Below are 17,812 nucleotides of genomic sequence, written 5' to 3'. Positions count from 1 at the left end.
TTTTTGGTCGAAAGGTGACGCCAGCTAGCCATTGAGATGATATGATTATGTTAAGATTTGCATTCATATGGATATTGGACTCCTGCTGTTCACCTAGGCCGGCTACGGGACTCCTGGAGAGTTCCCATTGGTTGGGGAAGTACAGTAGGAGGGAGTTCCGGGGGAGGAGCTCTCTCTGCGGTCCGGGAGGAGGCCGCGTGGGTGGAAAAAATCTTCCCGGGCGGTACCGGACATTGGCGGCAGTTTCAAAAAATAAACTTTGTTCCTGCTTGAGTGGCTCGTGATTTTGTGTCCAGCCAGACTGCGGCAGTTAGACTCAAACGGTGACTGGGGATGTAGCTCAGTTGGTAGAGTGCTTGCCTTGCATGCACAAGATCCTGGGTTCAATCCCCAGCACCACCACCAAAGACCAAAAAAAAAAAAAAAGTAGAAAATAGAGATGTGAGTTTGAATAAAATGTTAAATGAATTCTGAATCCTAAAGTGACCTAAAAAATCAGAGTTTTGAACTGGAAAAAAAATTACATGAATAAGCTTAAGTTGTCTGCATTTGCCACAAGGGACTCAGTGTGACTAACAATTTTCTGTTAAACTTCACTGTTGTGACCACAACTGTCAAATGTACTGGAGGTATCAATTATTTCATCCATGTCTATGTCAAACAAGGATATTTTCCCTGGCTCACCTGAGGCACTCTTCCTGGGATCCCCAACATGTACCACTGGAGTGATCACATGAAACGAGACCCACTGAATTTAGGGACAGGGGTCAGGCATGACATCAGGACACTACAGGTAAGAGATGACACTACACTACAGGTAAGAGATGGCACTACTTTGATTATAGTCTGTAGGCCTCTTCAAAGGCAGATGAGGGTGAGATTAGGGAAGTCATTGCACTCCCTTATCCAATTTGCAGCCCAGGTTAAACAACAGGAGGCCAAGAGGAGCAGAGGGATTCACAGCATATCTACTCCAAACCAGGTCTGTATACAGGCACAGATCCAAGAACTGCTTGATACAGTACATGGAAAGATAAACACAGGAATTGAGAGGAAGAATTTACAGTGCTTAGACAAATTTGAAAATAATGGTACATCTGTTGAAACTAATAGTAAAAAAAAAAAGCATATTTCTGTTTTGCACTTTCATCCATTGACTTGAAAATATCTTCATTTTCATTTTTACATCATTCTAGTATTTCAATTTTATAAAGGTATTGGTCATCAATGACAATGAACTGGGAAAAGTGCTCATCACCAAAATCAATGTCTAATGAACTGATCCAAATGTTAAGGTCTTTAGGTCTGTTGATTAAAATCTAATAACTAGCCAGGTATAGTGGCACACACCTGTAATCTCAGCAACTCAGGTGGCTTTGACAGAAGGATCGAAAGTTCAAGGCAAGTTCAGCAATTTAGGAAAGCCCTAAGCAACTTAGGGAGACCCTGTCTCAAAATAAAAAATAAAAAGTGCTGGGCATGTAGCAGTAGTAAATTACACCTGGATTAAATATCCACAGAGAAAGGAAGGAAGGAAGGAAGGAAGGAAGGAAGGAAGGAAGGAAGGAAGGAAGGAAGGAAGGAAGGGGGAAAGAAGGAAAGAAAATTGTTGAGACTTTTATTTTAAAAAAATCTAATAACTGATTTTTTAAAAATACCGATTCCTCATAAACATGGTCTTTTAAAAGTTTTCCTCCAGTATGAGTAATCTTAATATAACATTGAAGTCCAAATTAAATGTGAGGATGTAGATATAAAACTTAAAGACTAACTAGTAAATTAATTAGCAATCATTATGTTCTTCATACATAAAGCAATTTAATGTCTTTTCTTTTTCCTCATCCACTGATTCATAGGCATCCACAAGGTAATAAATACCATTTAATCGAATACCAACAGCCTACCAGTTTCGTGTGATGTTAAATTCATTCCATTGACAATGAGAAAATTCTATCCAAAGTCAAAAGAGACAATTTTAGATAAATGAAACACAATCTAATTGAGAATATGAATCAGAAGACTCAATGTTTTAAAAAAGCAATATTCTCCTTCAGATTTGTTCCATGCAAATTTTTACCATCCAATACAGATCTCATAGTGTTATTATGGAGGCTCACAATCGAAAATGCTTGTTTACAAGTGTTTATCTTGCCAAACAGATAAACATTAAGGTGCCTCGTAATAGGGTTTTGTTTTGAGTTTATCCATTGATTTGTAAAATTCAGTGTGAGTAGATCCCCTGTGTTAGGCTTTTAAATTTGCAAGCACTGGAGTTCAATCAATTCCAATTGTCGGAGTGGGTCCAACATCCTTAGGTGAAAGAAAACATTACTTGATAACTCCTTTTATCTTCTTTAAGCTGAGAAAAACGGCAGTCTCATTCAAATGCCAACTTCCCAATGAGAAATATACACTTTCTACTTTATCTCCAACATAAGGCAGAAAGAGAATTCAACCAGCAGGAGAATATTACATGTGTCTGAATGTCTGATAACCATATGCATCGAGAACAGACCACAAATGGAATGGTTTGCACCTTGTTAATGAATACAGTAGTTATTAAATGAACTGATTCCTTTAATCATAAAACCCAAGTCTTATAGTTCCTCTTTTATGTTGTAGGTATTAAAGATTTTTGTTATCTTTTTCCTGATTACAAAAGCAATACGTGTTTATTATAGAAATATATATTAAGAAAGCAAGAATCGTCTAGCTAGATGCAGTGGCGCATGCCTGTGATCCCAGCTACTCAGGAAGCTAAAGCGAAAGAATTGCCAATTGGAGGCCAGACTGGGCAACTTAGGAAGACGCTGTCTCAAAAGAAAATTAAGAATGGAGTCTGGGGTTGTAGCTCAGTGGTAGAGCGCTTGCCTAGCATGTGTGAGGCACTGGGTTGATCCTTAGCACCACATAAAAATAAATACATTGTGTCCATATACAACTTTTAAAAAAAAGAAATTAAAAAAATAAAATTAAGAAGGCAGTGTGGTTCAGTAGTGGAACTCTGGCCTAGTACATACGAGACAGTGGGTTCAATTCCCAGTTCTGCCATAATAATAATAATAATAATAATAATAATAATAATAACAATAATAATAATAATAATAATTTATTATCTTACCACATTTAGCATTTAGAAATAAGCATTATTCATATTTGTACATACTACTTTCCCTTATACCTGTGGGTATTCACACAGGTTTATTTTTCTATTAGCTGAGATCAAAATGTATAAATGTTTGTATACCTTATTCACTTTGTTCTTGAAATGTAAACACTTTTCAAAGTTAATCAAAATTATTTGGGGACATAATTTCCAGTGGCTGGGTAATATTGTATGGTATTGAAGTTACAAAGCACATGAGCATTCTCCTGTTGTTGAATGGTTACTTTGTGTAGAGATTACTATGGTTCCAGAATCAATCTAACTTGGCTCAAGTTCTAGCTGATTGTCACTTACTAGCTATGTGACTTTAGTCAAATTACTTAATTTCTCTAAACTGCAATTTTCTCATCTATGAAAATTGGAATAATAATACAGGCTTCTTCCTGGGACTGTTATGATAGTATACAAGATCATGGCCATAAAGAAGTATATCATAATGCCTGGTTTTTCTCAATAGATGTTATTTCTCTCTCTCTCTCTCTCTCTCTCTCTCTCTCTCTCTCTCTCTCTCTCTCTCTCTCTCTCTCCCCTGTGTGTGTGTGTGTGTGTGTGTGTGTGGTACTAGGGAGCATTCTTCCTCTGAGTTATAAATTTTAGCCCTTATTAAATTAAACCCAGGGATTGAGCCAGGGATGCTTAATCACTGAGCTACATTCCCAGTACTTCCTTTTTTTTTTTTTTTATGAGACAGACTCTCACTAAGTTGCTTAGGGCCTCACTAAGTTGCTGAGGCTGGCTTTGAACTTGGGACCCTCCTGCCTTAGCATGTTGAGTAGCTGGGATTACAGGCATGAGCCACCACACCTGGTAATGTTATTTATTTTAATACAATGATGAACATTTTTAAGTCATACCACAGTGGTCTGATTTTGTTATTAAATATTATGATTTAATTGAGACAAATGCCACGAAGTCTAGAAATAGACATAGAAGACTATGTTTGAAAGGACCATTTCAATCTTGTAGCACAACCTAGAGAAGCCACTGGATAATAACTAGACTTTATCATAATGTTAGTAAACTGGTAAGACAGCATAGAAAACTTAATGAATTTAAATCCCACAAAACTGAAAACATTTTATGAATGTGTATTTCATTTTGAATTATTAATAAATTCCTCAGGTAAGTATTAAAAATGGAAATAGGGCTATTTGGTTGACTTGGTAAAAGATATTTAAGATGAATAGATAGATGATCGATAGATAGGCAGGCAAGCATAAGCTTTCAACATGTCCTCTAAGAAATTAAACTTTCTTAGAAACTCTGACCTGCTCGGATCTGCTTGGGTTCACCATCCATCTTAATCTCCTCTTTCCCCTTTTCCATCCCTTAACCCACAACTAACCTACAGATATAGATACTGCTAGTGATTTAAAGCAAAATCTGTTAACTTCATGCATCATCAAACATGAGAAAGAGGAAAAGAGAGGAGAGAAGAACCTGAGACATGCCCACATTTGCTGTGGACTGAATCTTATCCCTTCAGAATGCCTGTGCTGAACCGCAACCCCACAATGTGACTGTATTTGGAAATAGGACTTTTAGGAGGTAAATCAGGTCAAATGTGTGGGATCCTAATCCCCTTCTGTTGGTAGCCTTATAAGAAGAGGACAATGACAAAATTTCTAAGACCACATGAAGATACAGAAAGAAGGAAACAGTCTACAAGCCAGGAAGAGTCCTCTCCAGAACTGAACCATCTCAGACCTTCAGCCTCCAAAACTGTGAAAAAATAAATTGATTAGCCTGAATTTAATCATACCCTTTGACCTAATCATTATACTTCTAGCAATGAAACCAACAAGAATGTATGCATATGATTAATAGGCCCAAACATGTACAAAAAGATTAATGACCCCAAATAAGAAATAACTCACATGTCCAAGAACTGCACAATGGATAAGCTGGGATGTGTTCACCAATTACAGGTATACACAATAATAATTATGGACTCACATATACAATATTAGGTGAAAGAAGGCAGTCTTTCTTTAAAAAAAAACAAATAAAAACATACTATATAATTTATATGATTGTATATAAGGTTCAAAAGTAGGCAAAACTAATTTATGATAATAGAAGTCAGGATAACAGTTACCTATGGGGAGGAGGAAGTGAGTGGGAGCTTTGGGCTGATGATAATGATCTATTTCCTGAGCTCTCTGATGATTACACAGATGTGCTCACTTGTGAAAATTTCTCAGGCTGTATATTTATGATCTGTGCACTAGTGGGAATACACGTTACTTTCATATTAAGTGTGTGTGTTGCGGGGGGGAGGGTAGCTCAATAAAGGAGTACCTGCCAAGCATGCACAAGGCCCTGGACTTGATCCCTAGCACCACAAAACAAGAAAAGAAACCTTGAGACTACATCAACCTTAATTTCCTCATTTTCGTGTTGTACTCTCACGAAGAAGGAGAGTATACTTATTGTTAGGAATAACATATTGTATGAAAGGCACATGTATGGAATTCTCAAATAGCTTAGAGGTAAACATATAAAATGTGCACATGACATAATACACATTTTTAGAGAGAGGGAAATACGTATTTATATAGAATAAAAGCAAATATGACACAAAAAAAGTTACAACGGGGAGCCTGGGTAAATGGTGAGAGTCCATTATGCTTCTCTTGTAATTTTTCTATAAATTTTAAGTATTTCAAAATAAAAAAGTGAAAAACATATTTTAAAAGCTAACCACCTTCTGTGGGTAAATGCTGAACTTCACTATGTCTCAGAAGATTCTACATCTTTTTTTAAAGAGCTTTATAGTTATACATAATATTTGGGTTCAACCCAACAGACTCATACTCAGCTCATAACCCTCCTTTTCTCCTCTTCCCCCATTTTTCTTCCTCTACTCTGCTACACTTCCTTTCCTTTTTTGCTCATCTATTTATTTATTTTTGGTTTTGATTGGTTCTTTTTACTTATACATAAAGGTGAAATTCCCTGTGGGGTGTGTGTGTGTGTGTGTGTGTGTGTGTGTGTGCGTGCACACGTGTGTGACATGATTTTTAAAGAAATCATTCTGCATTGCCTCCCCTTTCCCATCCCCCCACCCTTCCTCTCTAATACTGATATTCCCTATATCTTTCTGATCTCCTATCCTTTTCTCCTCCTTTCCTCTATTTTGCTCTAGCTTCCACATATGAGAGAAAACATATGACCATTGAGTTTCAGTGTGGCTTATTTCAGTTGGCATGATGTTATCCACTTCCATTCATTTAAAAGCAAATGTCAAAATTTCGTTCTTCTTTATGGCAGAGTAGAACTCCATTGTGTATAGATACCACATTTCTTAACGCATTTACCTGTTGACAGGCATACAGGTTGATTCCATAATTTGGCTATTGTGAATTGTGCTACTATAAACACTGAGGTGGCTGTATCACTGTAGTATGCTGATTTTAGTTCTTTTGGAAAAATACCAAGGAGTGGGATAGCTGGGTCCATCCCCAGTTTTTTGAGGAATCTCCATACTGCTTTCCAGAGTGGTTGTACTAGTATACAACTTTCCCCAATTTTCTTTGTATAGCTCTTTATCTCCTTGGTTAGATTAATTCCTGAGTGTTTCTTCTACTTCCTCCCCCTACCCCTCCTCCTCCCACCCCCTCCTCCCCTTTCTCCTGGGGATATGACTCAGGAGTAAAGCTCCACTAGGATCAATTCTTAGTACCAAAAAAAAAAAGAAAAAAAAAGAAAAAGAAAAAGAAAAGAAAAAAAGAGTGCATTGGTCTATGTGGTTTCTATTATTTTTTGTACTGTTGATTTCCAGTTGCATTTCATTGTGACTTGATAGGATGCATGGAAATTTTCTGTTTTTGTATTTGCTAAGATTTACTTTGTGACCTAGAATATGCTCTATTTTGGGAAAAGTTCCATGAGCTGCTGAGAAGGAATATTCAGCTGTTTGGGGGTGAAATATCCTGAAGATGTGTATTAGGTCCATTTGATTTTTAGTATGATTTAGGTTGGAGATATCTTTATTGATTTTATGTTTTGATGATCTATCTATTGATGACAAGGGTATGTTGAAATCACCCAGTATTATTGTTTTGGGGTCTATCTGAGATATAATGTCATGATTTTTTTTTTATGTAATTGGATACATGGACATTTGGGGCATATATATGTATCGTGATTATATCTTCTTGTTGGATTGTTCCCTTTATGAGAATGTAGGGGACATCTTTTCCTTTTCTGATTAATTTTTGTTTGAAATCTGCTCTGTCAGATATAAGAATAGTTACTCCTGCTTGTTTCTGGATTCTATTTGCATTGAATTTTTTTTTTCATCCTTTTACCTTCTGCCTGTGGGTGTCTTTGCCTATCAAATGAGTCTTTTGTAAACAGTATATAGTTGGATGTTGTTGTTGGGGGCTTTTTGTTTGTTTCATTTTTTGATCCATTGTCCTAATTTATGTCTTTTAATTGGGAAGTTGAGAAGATTAACACTCAGTGTTAGTATGGCTATGTGTTTGTGGTTTTATGCCAATTTAATTTTTTGCTATATTTAATACTGTCTTGATGCTTGTTTAGTGGATTGCTCTTCTATTGATTTTCCTCTATTTGTGAGCTTTGGGAATTGTTTTTGAATTCTCTGTGTGCAGTTTATCTTTTGAGTATTCTTTATAGTGTTTGCTTCATGGTCATGGATTCTTTTAGTTTACTCTGGTCATGGAAAGTTTTTTTTTTCCCCTTGAATTTGAAACTGATCTTGGCTGAGTAGTTATTTTCTTTGAAGGCTTGAAATATCTCATCCCAGGCCCTCCTTGATTTTAGGGTCTGAATTAAGAGATCAAAAGTGAGTCTTAGCGGTTCTCTTCTAATGTGACCTGATGTTTCTCTCTTGTAGCTTTTAATATTGTTATTAGTTTTTTGTAATATTGTTATTAGTTTGGAGTTTTTGTCTCCTCCATTCTTTAAGTTGAAGTAATGCTAAGGCTCAGGTGAGGCTAGATTGCATGTGGGGTGAGAGTCACTGTTGCTTGGTTGACATGCAAGTATTTGTCATCAGCAGAATCTCTTCTCTTGATCTTGAAGTGTTCCAATGTCTTTCTAGGCCCTCTAAAAGGGAGAGGGGATCCAGGAATGGCACTAATGTCAGCAACAGTTGTATGACCTTAAGATAAATGTCTGGTGTTTACTTCAACATCTATAACACTAGTTGTCAACTATATAAGAATAGTGGGGGTCAGCATTTAACAATAGTACCAGGAATTTAAAAAACATGAACTGATCAGGCATTTGACAGCAGGTGTCTACTATAATTAACATAATGCACAACAACTTGAAAGAGGTAATACCTACATAGTTTATATTATTGCTATTGTTTAGTGAGATAACAGTTTCCTAAATAAGAGAAAAGAAGGCAGGTAGGCAAGAAAAAGTTTGAAGTGTTTGAAAAAGTAGTCAGAGGAGAGGCAGAAGATAGGGAAGAAGTGTTAGCTATAAAGAAGAAGAAATAAATTAATTGAAAGTAATGAAAAAAAAAAGAAAGAGGAACAGGAAATAGTGAATTTGGGTTGTTATTGGGGGAAAACAGCAAAGAAAAGGAGATAAGAGGGCCCAAAACCTAGGCATAAATAAACCAGCAAATGTAAGAGCAAAACAATCCGAACCCTTGAATAACTGTAACCCACCTAAATGGAATCTAGGCTAAATAATGAACACATGCAGGAAAGAGATGTTAATGTGTATGTCAAATTATATAAATATATATGTGTACATATATGTATGTGTGTGTATACACACACACACACACACACACACACACAAACCTACCCGTGTAGTGAGAGCAGACACAACCACAAATGGACACTCACACACAAAATCAAGTATAATTTTTTAAAAGTTAAGAATAATATAATACAACAAAATGATGTTTGAAAAAAGTGTTAAAATTTCAAAGGAGCAAAAAAATGGGAATATGGAGGAGCGGAAAAGAAATAAGAAAAAAGGAGAGAAAAAGAAAATAGAAAAAAAATCTTTAAGAGAGAGACGGCTTGTTTCTGCTGTGGTGGTCAAATCTGTTAGCAGGGCTGGATTTTCAGTCTTTATATATTTATTTTTGGCTCTGTATTTTTGGCTGCTGTCCTTGTGTTCCTCCCCTAGCAGCCAGCTGGGTGTAGCAGTTCTCAGCCCGCCATCTCCCAGTGTTGGGTGGGATAGTCTGGGTGCTGCTGGTCAACTGTGTAATGTCAGGGTCCACCCTAGAGTGCAGACAGCTGTGTGGCTGCAGGGAAATCTTCTTGATAGCCCTTATGGGGGTGTCAGATAGTATGGGGGTGCCAGATAGTATGGGGGTGCCAGGTAGTATGGCATCTTTCTCCCTTGGGATCCAAAGGCTGAATGGTCCAGGTAGAATGTTCTTTGTGCCTGTTTTAGTGTCTCTGGTCCAGGTGAGGATTTTCTCCTTGGCTTGGCTTGCTCCTCTTCCCTTGAGTTCCGGATCCCTCAGCTGCCAGGGCTGCGCAGGGCGGCTTTCAGCTCCGGCGCCAGTTTTCCTCTCCCCTGGCAGAGGGTTCCCTGCAGCCGTGGACCAGGGGGCTTTTGGTGGCTCACTGCACCTCCCACTCCAGCAGACCACTTTGGATTTGTTTTCACTGAGGCGCTTTCCCTACCAACTCTTGGTCCATTAAAATCAGCCTTTCTCCGTAAACCCCGGGTTTCACTAGGTCTGGGTAGATTTTTCTTTATTTTTTAATTTATTTTTTTTGGGGGGGAAGAAGAGGTACCGGAGATGAACTCAGGGGCAGTTGACCACTGAGTCACATACCCAGGTTTATTTTATTTATTTATTTATTTTTGTATTTTATTTAGAGACAGGGTCTCGCGGAGTTGCATTATTTCTTATACTTAAGTCACCAACTTTCTGTGACTCTATAAATTTTTATTACAATCCAGCATTAGGTTTCAGGGAGGTTCTTTTGTTACTCACCTCACAGAGGAGCAGCCGTCTAGGTTTATACATCCAGCGCTGAGAACCTGCGGGGCTGTGTGTCCTTTCTTGGCTCCGCCATCTTCCTTCCTAGATGATTCTGCTCTTAAGTGGGGATGTTATGTCTGCCTTTCAAGGCTATTAGAATAGGTGAGAAAAAATGGACTAATGGGAACAGTCACATAACTTGCCCTAGATCACTGTTTTAGTTGTTTTTTTCGCTGCTGTGACTAAAGGACCTGACCAGAACAATTGTAGAAGATGAAAAGTTTCTTTAAGGGCTCAGGGTTTCAGAGGTCTTAGTCCATAGAAGGCCGGCTCCATTCCTTAGGGCTTGAGGTGAGGCAGGACATCATGGCGGAAGAGTGTGTCAGAGGAAAGCAGCTCACATCATGGTGATCAGGAAGCAGAGAGAGGTCTCCACTTGCCAGATGCAAATATATACCCAAACTCATGCCTCAATTCCCACCTCCTCCAGCCACACCCTGCCACTTCAGTGACCACTCAGTTAATCCCTATCAGGGGATTAAATCACTGATTGGGTTAAGACTCTTACAACCCAATCATTTCTCCTCTGAACCTTCTTGCATTGTCTCACATGTGAGCTTTTGGGGGACACCTCACATCCAAACCATACAGATACCTAATAACAGTGAGCTTGGACCCAAAATTTTGGACTTCATCATCTAAACTTTCATCTAGTGCACAGTCAAGAAATGACAGTGAATGTCATATGGCAGGTCATTGATAATATCTAGGATGACAATGATAATGCTCATATTAGTTTCCCAGAGATTCTTTAACGAAGTATCACTAATTTGGTGGCTTTAAACAACAGAATTTTCCCAACTTGTTGGGAGACCGAAGCAAGAGGATCACAAGTTTGAGGCCAGCCTTAGCAACTTGGAGAGATCCTATCTCAAAATAAAAAATAAAAAGGTCTGGGAGTGTAATTCAGTGGTAGAGCATCCCTGGCTTCAATCCCCAGTACTAAAAACAAAACAAAAAAATCCCACAATTTTATTCCTTCACCATTCCGGAGACTAGAAGTCTAAAATCAAGGTGTTGGCAGAGGCATCTCCCTCCAAAGTATCTAGATGGGGATCTTCCTCCTTATTATAATCTTATTGTATGTATTCCTTGTATTGATGGCAATATAATTAATTCCATTTTTTGTCTTCATGTTCACACAGTTGTGTGTGTGTGTGTGTGTGTGTGTGTGTGTTTCTCCTCTTCCTATGATAAGGAGTCCAGTGACATTGGATTAGGGACCTCCCAAATTCAGTAAACCCTCATCTTAACATGATTATGTCTGCAAACATCTTATTTCCAAATAAAGTCACGAGTACTGGGGATTAGGATTTCAATGATCTTCTGGAGGTACAAAATTAAACTCATAACAATGCTTAAGAATTTTCTGCCATTTTCTTGCCAAACAATAAGTGTAACTGGAAGAACTCCCTCGCCAATTCCTGGGGGAAAGGCAATGATACATGGGCAGGAGGAAAAGAAATTCTTTCCTGGCTCTTCCTTCTGCTTTTTTTTTTTTTTTAAACTTCTTTTGCATTTCATTATTTATTTAGATGTTGAAGCTCTTGCTGTAAGTTTTTACAATCTGGTGAAGGACAAATTATTTCTCCCACAGAATTCCTTCTCCTTAAAGAACAGAAAGGAGATGTTCTATTTAATTCTTAGAAAGGTAGTCATTCCAAAATTTACTCAACTGGCTTCAGTATCAAAGGATGCCAAAACAGGGCAAATGGCCCAAAAATGCTTGACAGAGGCATAATTTAGAAGAATAACACAGGGGTACTACTTACCACTTGGTGTGATGAACGTGAGGTACTGCATACATGTGAGCAGGACCCTGACAATTTAGATTATATTTAGGTTAAGTTTTCTCTTCCTCTCAGAAAAGCATCCTTGTCCTTGTGAAACACATGTGACTATACAAGTACTGAGTTGGGTAGTTGGAAGTTTCCAACTGGAGCAGGGGTGATGAAAAAGGAAGAAGGAGGAGGGAATTGCCAGGCACAGGGTCATTCACCTATAATCCCAGCAACTTGGGAGGCTGAGACAGGAGAATTGCAAGTTCAAGGCCAGCCTTAGCAACTTAATGAGACTCTGTCTCAAAAAATAAAAAGGGCTGGGGGTGTAGCTCAGTGGTAGAGCATCCCTGGGTTAATTCCCAGTACCGGGGGGGGGGGGGGGGGGAGCGGGGGGGGGGGAATCAAGGGATTGCCTTGGAATTTAATGTTCGTCTTACACTGTCATGTTGAATTTCCCATAATGACAGTCTAGTATGAATGATTCAGGTTTCAGAAAGGTTAGGCTGTGGATCATTGTCTGAAGAAGGCATAGTAGAAGATAACCAGGCATGAATAGGAAAGTGCTTTTCCTAAAATGGAATTAGAAGTTCATTCAGTATGAGCAAGAAAGCAATTGCCAAGTGTTGTGGGATTGCAGGCAGAAGATCAAGGAAAGAAGCTGAGCTGCATCCACAAAGAGAACCCTTCACAAAGGTTCTGGGCTTTGGGAGTGCTTTCTTTGAGCAACAGGAATAATGAAATGTAGCGTGCAGTTTGAATTTTTTCTCTATGCCTCCATTCCAAAACATAAGGTGAGTCAGACACATGTGGACAGTCTAGTGCGTGGCAAGGATGTGGGGCTAAAGGATGTGCAAAGGGAAGTGCATAGAAAACTTTAATCTGGATGAGGTTCCCCCTAGTTCAGTCCTGGGAGACCTGTATTCTAGTGCATATGAGCATGGTTCACATGAAAAACAAACCCAAAAGTGATCAGTTTCCAAAGCAGATCGACATGATGGGGACGAGCACTGAGCTGAGGAAAGCAATGATAAGAGGATTACTCAGGAGTTGGCATAAGATAAACCAATTTCCTTAGTGTGCTCAGGAAAACTGATCTTGGGAGATCTATGGATAGGAAAATGGAGTCTGATGTCACATAGATACCTGTAAAGGCTTTCCAAAAAATCACACCCATTTACTATTTTGTATCACATGTTCATATTTTTATAACTTTTATTAAGAAATTTCATTGCCAGAAATTTGGAGAACAGGCAAAAATGATGATTCTGCTATCTTTCAATATCATGTAAATAAGTCTACCACAGGGTCACCTAACTAGAGAATGGAACCCTGGACTGGTGTCATTCACTGCCAATTAGGGTCTAATGTCTATGATGTCAGATGTTTAACTTGTAGAAATTGATAACTACAAATGACTTCTGTCAGAAAAAAAGCTAACTCTGAAGGTTTTGGTTCAATGTCATGTAGGGGCATTAACCTGATTAGCATATGATTTAACAATCTACTTTCTAATTTTACTTACTGTTTTACTTGCCATACACATCAGTATGATATTCTCACACTGATTTTGTTAGTCTTCTGATTCAATAAAAGTTTGATATGTGCTATCAATATTTATACCAGTTATATTTTTAAATTACACATTAATACCTACATAACTTGTAGAAAATTGTATCAAAGGATGTAACACTTTTTTTTTCTGGCTCTGGAGATTAAACCCAGGTGTGTTTAACCACTGAACCACATCCCCAGCCCTTTTTATGTTTTATTTTGAGACAGGAACTTGCTCAGTTGCTTAGGGCCTCTCTAAGTTGCTGAGGCTGGCTTTGAACTCAGGATACTCCTGTCTCAGCTCCCAAGCTGCTCCATTACAGGTGTGCACCACTGCATCTGGCTACACTTTCAACTCTGTATCTGGCTGGCTAAAGGTAGTTAGAATAGGAAAAAAGAGAAGGGCAAGGAAAAGGCATTTCAGGAAGTACATTTGTGGTTCAAAAAAGCAAAATTAATATTATAACATTTTAAATTTGACTACAGTAAGTCTCACAGATTTACTATAGCTGGTGGGAATATGCAGACATGGCAATGCTTTTTCAGTAAGATCATGTGAATTTTATGTTTCTTATAAAAAGAAGTTAGGGACTCAAAAGAAATGCAAACCGTTCCTTCGGGTAATTGTTCAGAATGTAATCTCAGGGCTGCCAGTATCATGCACTACTCTGCTTATGATTTCTCTTATTTTTAAAATTTTATAAATAATCCAAAATGTTCTGCTTGCCACAAATACACTGTAAGATTTTGCTTTTTGGCATAGCATAAATGACCCATTTGGTAATTTCTGTGGTATGGGTACTCCATTAACCCAGCTCATCTACTGTGCAAATGAGACCAAGACTGCTGATCTGCTGCCCAAATGATCAAGCTACTCTTGCCATTCATGCTGTGTCCATCACAAGAGGGACCTGACTAGCAGGAATCTAGTAGGAGCAACACAAATCCATCAGCTGTAAAATAACTGCAATTGCACACCTCAAAGTTCCTGGGGTGATAGCATTCCCTATCATGGCAGGAGGGCAACTGACGCGTGTCAAACCCACAACTAACTATAGCCAGGGATTTCTTTCTGTTTTTCTTTTTTTTTCCATTTAACTAATGAAAGATAAGAATGCTTCTCATAAAATTTCATAGTAAACTTTAATTTAAATAATCCCTTCACTCAAATGTAAAAAGCTGGCTAGGGCTTCTCTTGTACAGAAAGACTGCTTTTGCTCTAACCATCGGTTACTATAAATTGAAGCTTTATCTGATACTGGCCTGCCCTCAGGCTTATATTTGATTCACTCGGACTCATCTAGCTTAACAGGGGTTGTGGATTCCCTGTCATTACGCCAGTTCTAAAGGTATTAAAACCCCTGCAGCCCTTATTTCTTAGCTTTAGGTGACTGTGGGAAAAAAATAAAGCTCTTCCCTCACTCCCTAAGGACTCAGTCATTCTTCCTTGGTGTCTTTACCTGAGGAACATAATGGTCTTCCTTTCCCATCTAACAAAAAGAGAAAAAGACAGGGAGAGGGACAGATAATCCGTCCCTGAATACAGAGAAATTTTCCTATCTCCTTGCAAATATTTTTATTCCTTAATTTCCTAAGCCAACTCCAACAGAATTCCATACCCCAAACAGTAGGATCCTCAATGTCTATTTAGTTTTTATTTTTTGCCAGTCTATTCTCTTAAATTATATATATATATATATATATATATATATATATATATATATATATATATATATTTTTTTTTTTTTTTTTTTTTTTTTTTTTTGTCAGTGCTGGGGATCAACCCCAGGGCCTCCGTGCTGGGTAAGCACTCTGCTGCTGGCCACAACCTCAGCTAAAGATCATGTTTTCATTCCAATGAAAGAGACTTTTCTTGTGTGGGGGTTGGGGATCAAACCCAAGGGCTCTTTACTATTGAGTGACCTCCCCGGCCCTTTTTATTTTTCCTTCTGTGACAGGGTCTCACTAAGTTGCCCAGGCTGGCTGGAATTTGGGAGCTTCTTGCATTGGCTTCCCTAAAGCTGGAATTACAGGAATCTGCCACTGCACCCTCCTGAAAGAGACTTTGCTTAGAGGCTTTACTCCTGTATCAGGCAACCGCTCATGATATAGGCAACCTCACTCATGATATGTGCTGCATGAAGTCAAATGCTAATGTCACTCCAGTTTGTTGACCACATAAAAACAAGTCATTAGCAGTTGTTTCAAGTTCATGCTTTCTGAGTAGATTGCTTGCATCCTCAAGAAGATTGTGTCAAGGGATAATTTCAGTAATTTAGAAAACAATAGGAATACTGAATTTTTAAAAATGTTTTATTGTGGGACATGGTAGTGCATGCCTGTAATCCCCACAACTTGGGAGGCTGAGACAAGAGGATTGTAAGTTCCAAACCAGCCTCAGCAACTTAGCAAGATCCTGTCTCAAAAAAATGAAAACGGCGGCTGAGGCTATAACTTAGTGGTAAAGTGATTGCCTTGCTTGTGTGAGGTACTGGGTTCGATCCTCAGCACCACATAAAAATAAAGAAATAAAGATATTGTATTCATCTACAACTAAAAAAATATTTAAAAAATAAAACTAAAAAAAAAAATAACAGGCTGGGGATGTGACTTAGTGACTAAGTACCCCTGGGTTTAATGCCCAATACCAAAAAAATAAAATAAAATAATTAAAGATGTTTTGTCACACTCTTTGGTCTCAGCAGCAGAAGGAGGATGATGAAGGGAAAGGCTGTAACAAGACACCCAAGCCTTCGGAGGTCGACCTGTGGCAAATGTGGCTACTCTGCCAAGCCAGAAGAAACTGTAACTGGAGTCTCAAGGCTAAAAGATGAAAATACCACCAGACTGGTCGAATGAGGCACCTAAAAATTATATACAGCAGATTCAAGCATGAAGGAACAAGTCCCAACCCAAGAAGGTAGCTGGGGCAGTGTCCAGTTCATCTTGAGAGTTTCAACAATTAGACACTCAATGAAGTTTCTGTTTAAAAAAAAAAAAAAAAGTTTTGTAGCAGAGGCAGGGTACACATGCCTGTAATTTCAACAACTTGGTAGGCTGAGGCAGGAGGATCACAAGTTCAAGGCCAGCCTCAGCAATTTAAAGAGACCCTGTCTTAAAAATAAAAAGGACTGGGGATATAGATCAGTGGTAGAGCACTCCGGGGTTCCAACCAAAAAAAAAAGAAAAAAGTCAAGAACCCTGTCCCCCCACCCGACCTTCACAGGTCTCAGGGATTCTGATAAGTGCTTTCCCTCTCTGGGTGGTTAGGAATGATGCAGTGAAGTCATTTTCCCCAGGTGCCATGCTCACTGATTACTGCAGGACAGAGGCTCTGGCAGGATGCTCCCTCCATCAGGTTATGAAGGACACATTGTGCTGCTGCAGACCTACGGGCAGCACACCCTCATCGTGCTTATTGCCACACATGGGCTTTCCCACGGCATTGCATTCAGAGATCCAGGAAGTTCAGAGCCACAGAAATAAATGCAGGGCAGCTCAGCAGAAGCAGCCCTAACAGGTGCTGCCTGTAAGGTCTTGGGAATCCTGTATTGTGACATCTTGGGGATGCACATGCTGCAAGAAGAGCATAGCCTCTGGTGACAGACAGGCTAGAGGTATATCTTGAGTCTGTCACTGGCAGGATTTTCTCAGAGAAGTTCACTTCTGAGCTTCATTTCCAGCTCTTCACTTCTTCATAAAATAGGCGTTAACATCATCATAATATCTACAGTTGAACCTGCTGGCAGGTCTGTCACTGTTAATCTCAAGCAAACAATCTAAAAGATTACCAAAGACAGCTAAATACAGGAACCTTCTTTGTTTGAGCAACTTTCACAATAGTTAGCATCACCTTCTGTTTCTAGCTGCAATCTAGAGCCCGGGAGTCTAGTTCTGGATGTTCTCCAAGACAGACTATTCCGTATCCCTTTTTATTTAACTACCTGGACATAAGAAGGGTATAGAAACTCCAGCCCAACAGGAGTATAGTTGGATACGACTAATAACATCAAATTCTGTAACCTAGTAGGAAATCTATAGGGACCATAATTAATTGAATATTATAAAATAGTTGGTAGAAAGGATTTTGAATGTTCTGAACAAAAAAGAAATGAAAAATATCTGAATGAATAGCTATGCCAATTAGTCTGATCTGATCATTCCACATTTTATACATGAATCAAAATATCACACCATACCTTGTATGTATGTGTATACACACACACACACACACATGTCCAATTACTGTGTCATAAATAGAAATATTTTTTAAAAGAAGGTTTAGCATAATCATTTATTCCCTTGTTGTTCTTTCTA

The 17,812-nt window shown here is 38.5% G+C and overlaps 1 non-coding gene across 1 annotated transcript; it reads left to right on the top strand.

Moving 5' to 3' along the window:
- Nucleotides 1–329: 329 nt before the first annotated feature.
- On the top strand, nt 330–402 carry Trnaa-ugc (transfer RNA alanine (anticodon UGC)). Its single transcript has one exon. It is a non-coding gene; the product is annotated as a tRNA-Ala (tRNA).
- Nucleotides 403–17,812: the final 17,410 nt, after the last annotated feature.

Source organism: Marmota flaviventris, chromosome 11 (assembly GCF_047511675.1).
Source record: "Marmota flaviventris isolate mMarFla1 chromosome 11, mMarFla1.hap1, whole genome shotgun sequence".
In the NCBI taxonomy this organism is placed as follows: domain Eukaryota; kingdom Metazoa; phylum Chordata; class Mammalia; order Rodentia; family Sciuridae; genus Marmota; species Marmota flaviventris.
The sequence above is the reverse complement of the archived record's forward strand: the minus strand, read 5'-3'. Positions and strand labels throughout refer to the sequence as shown.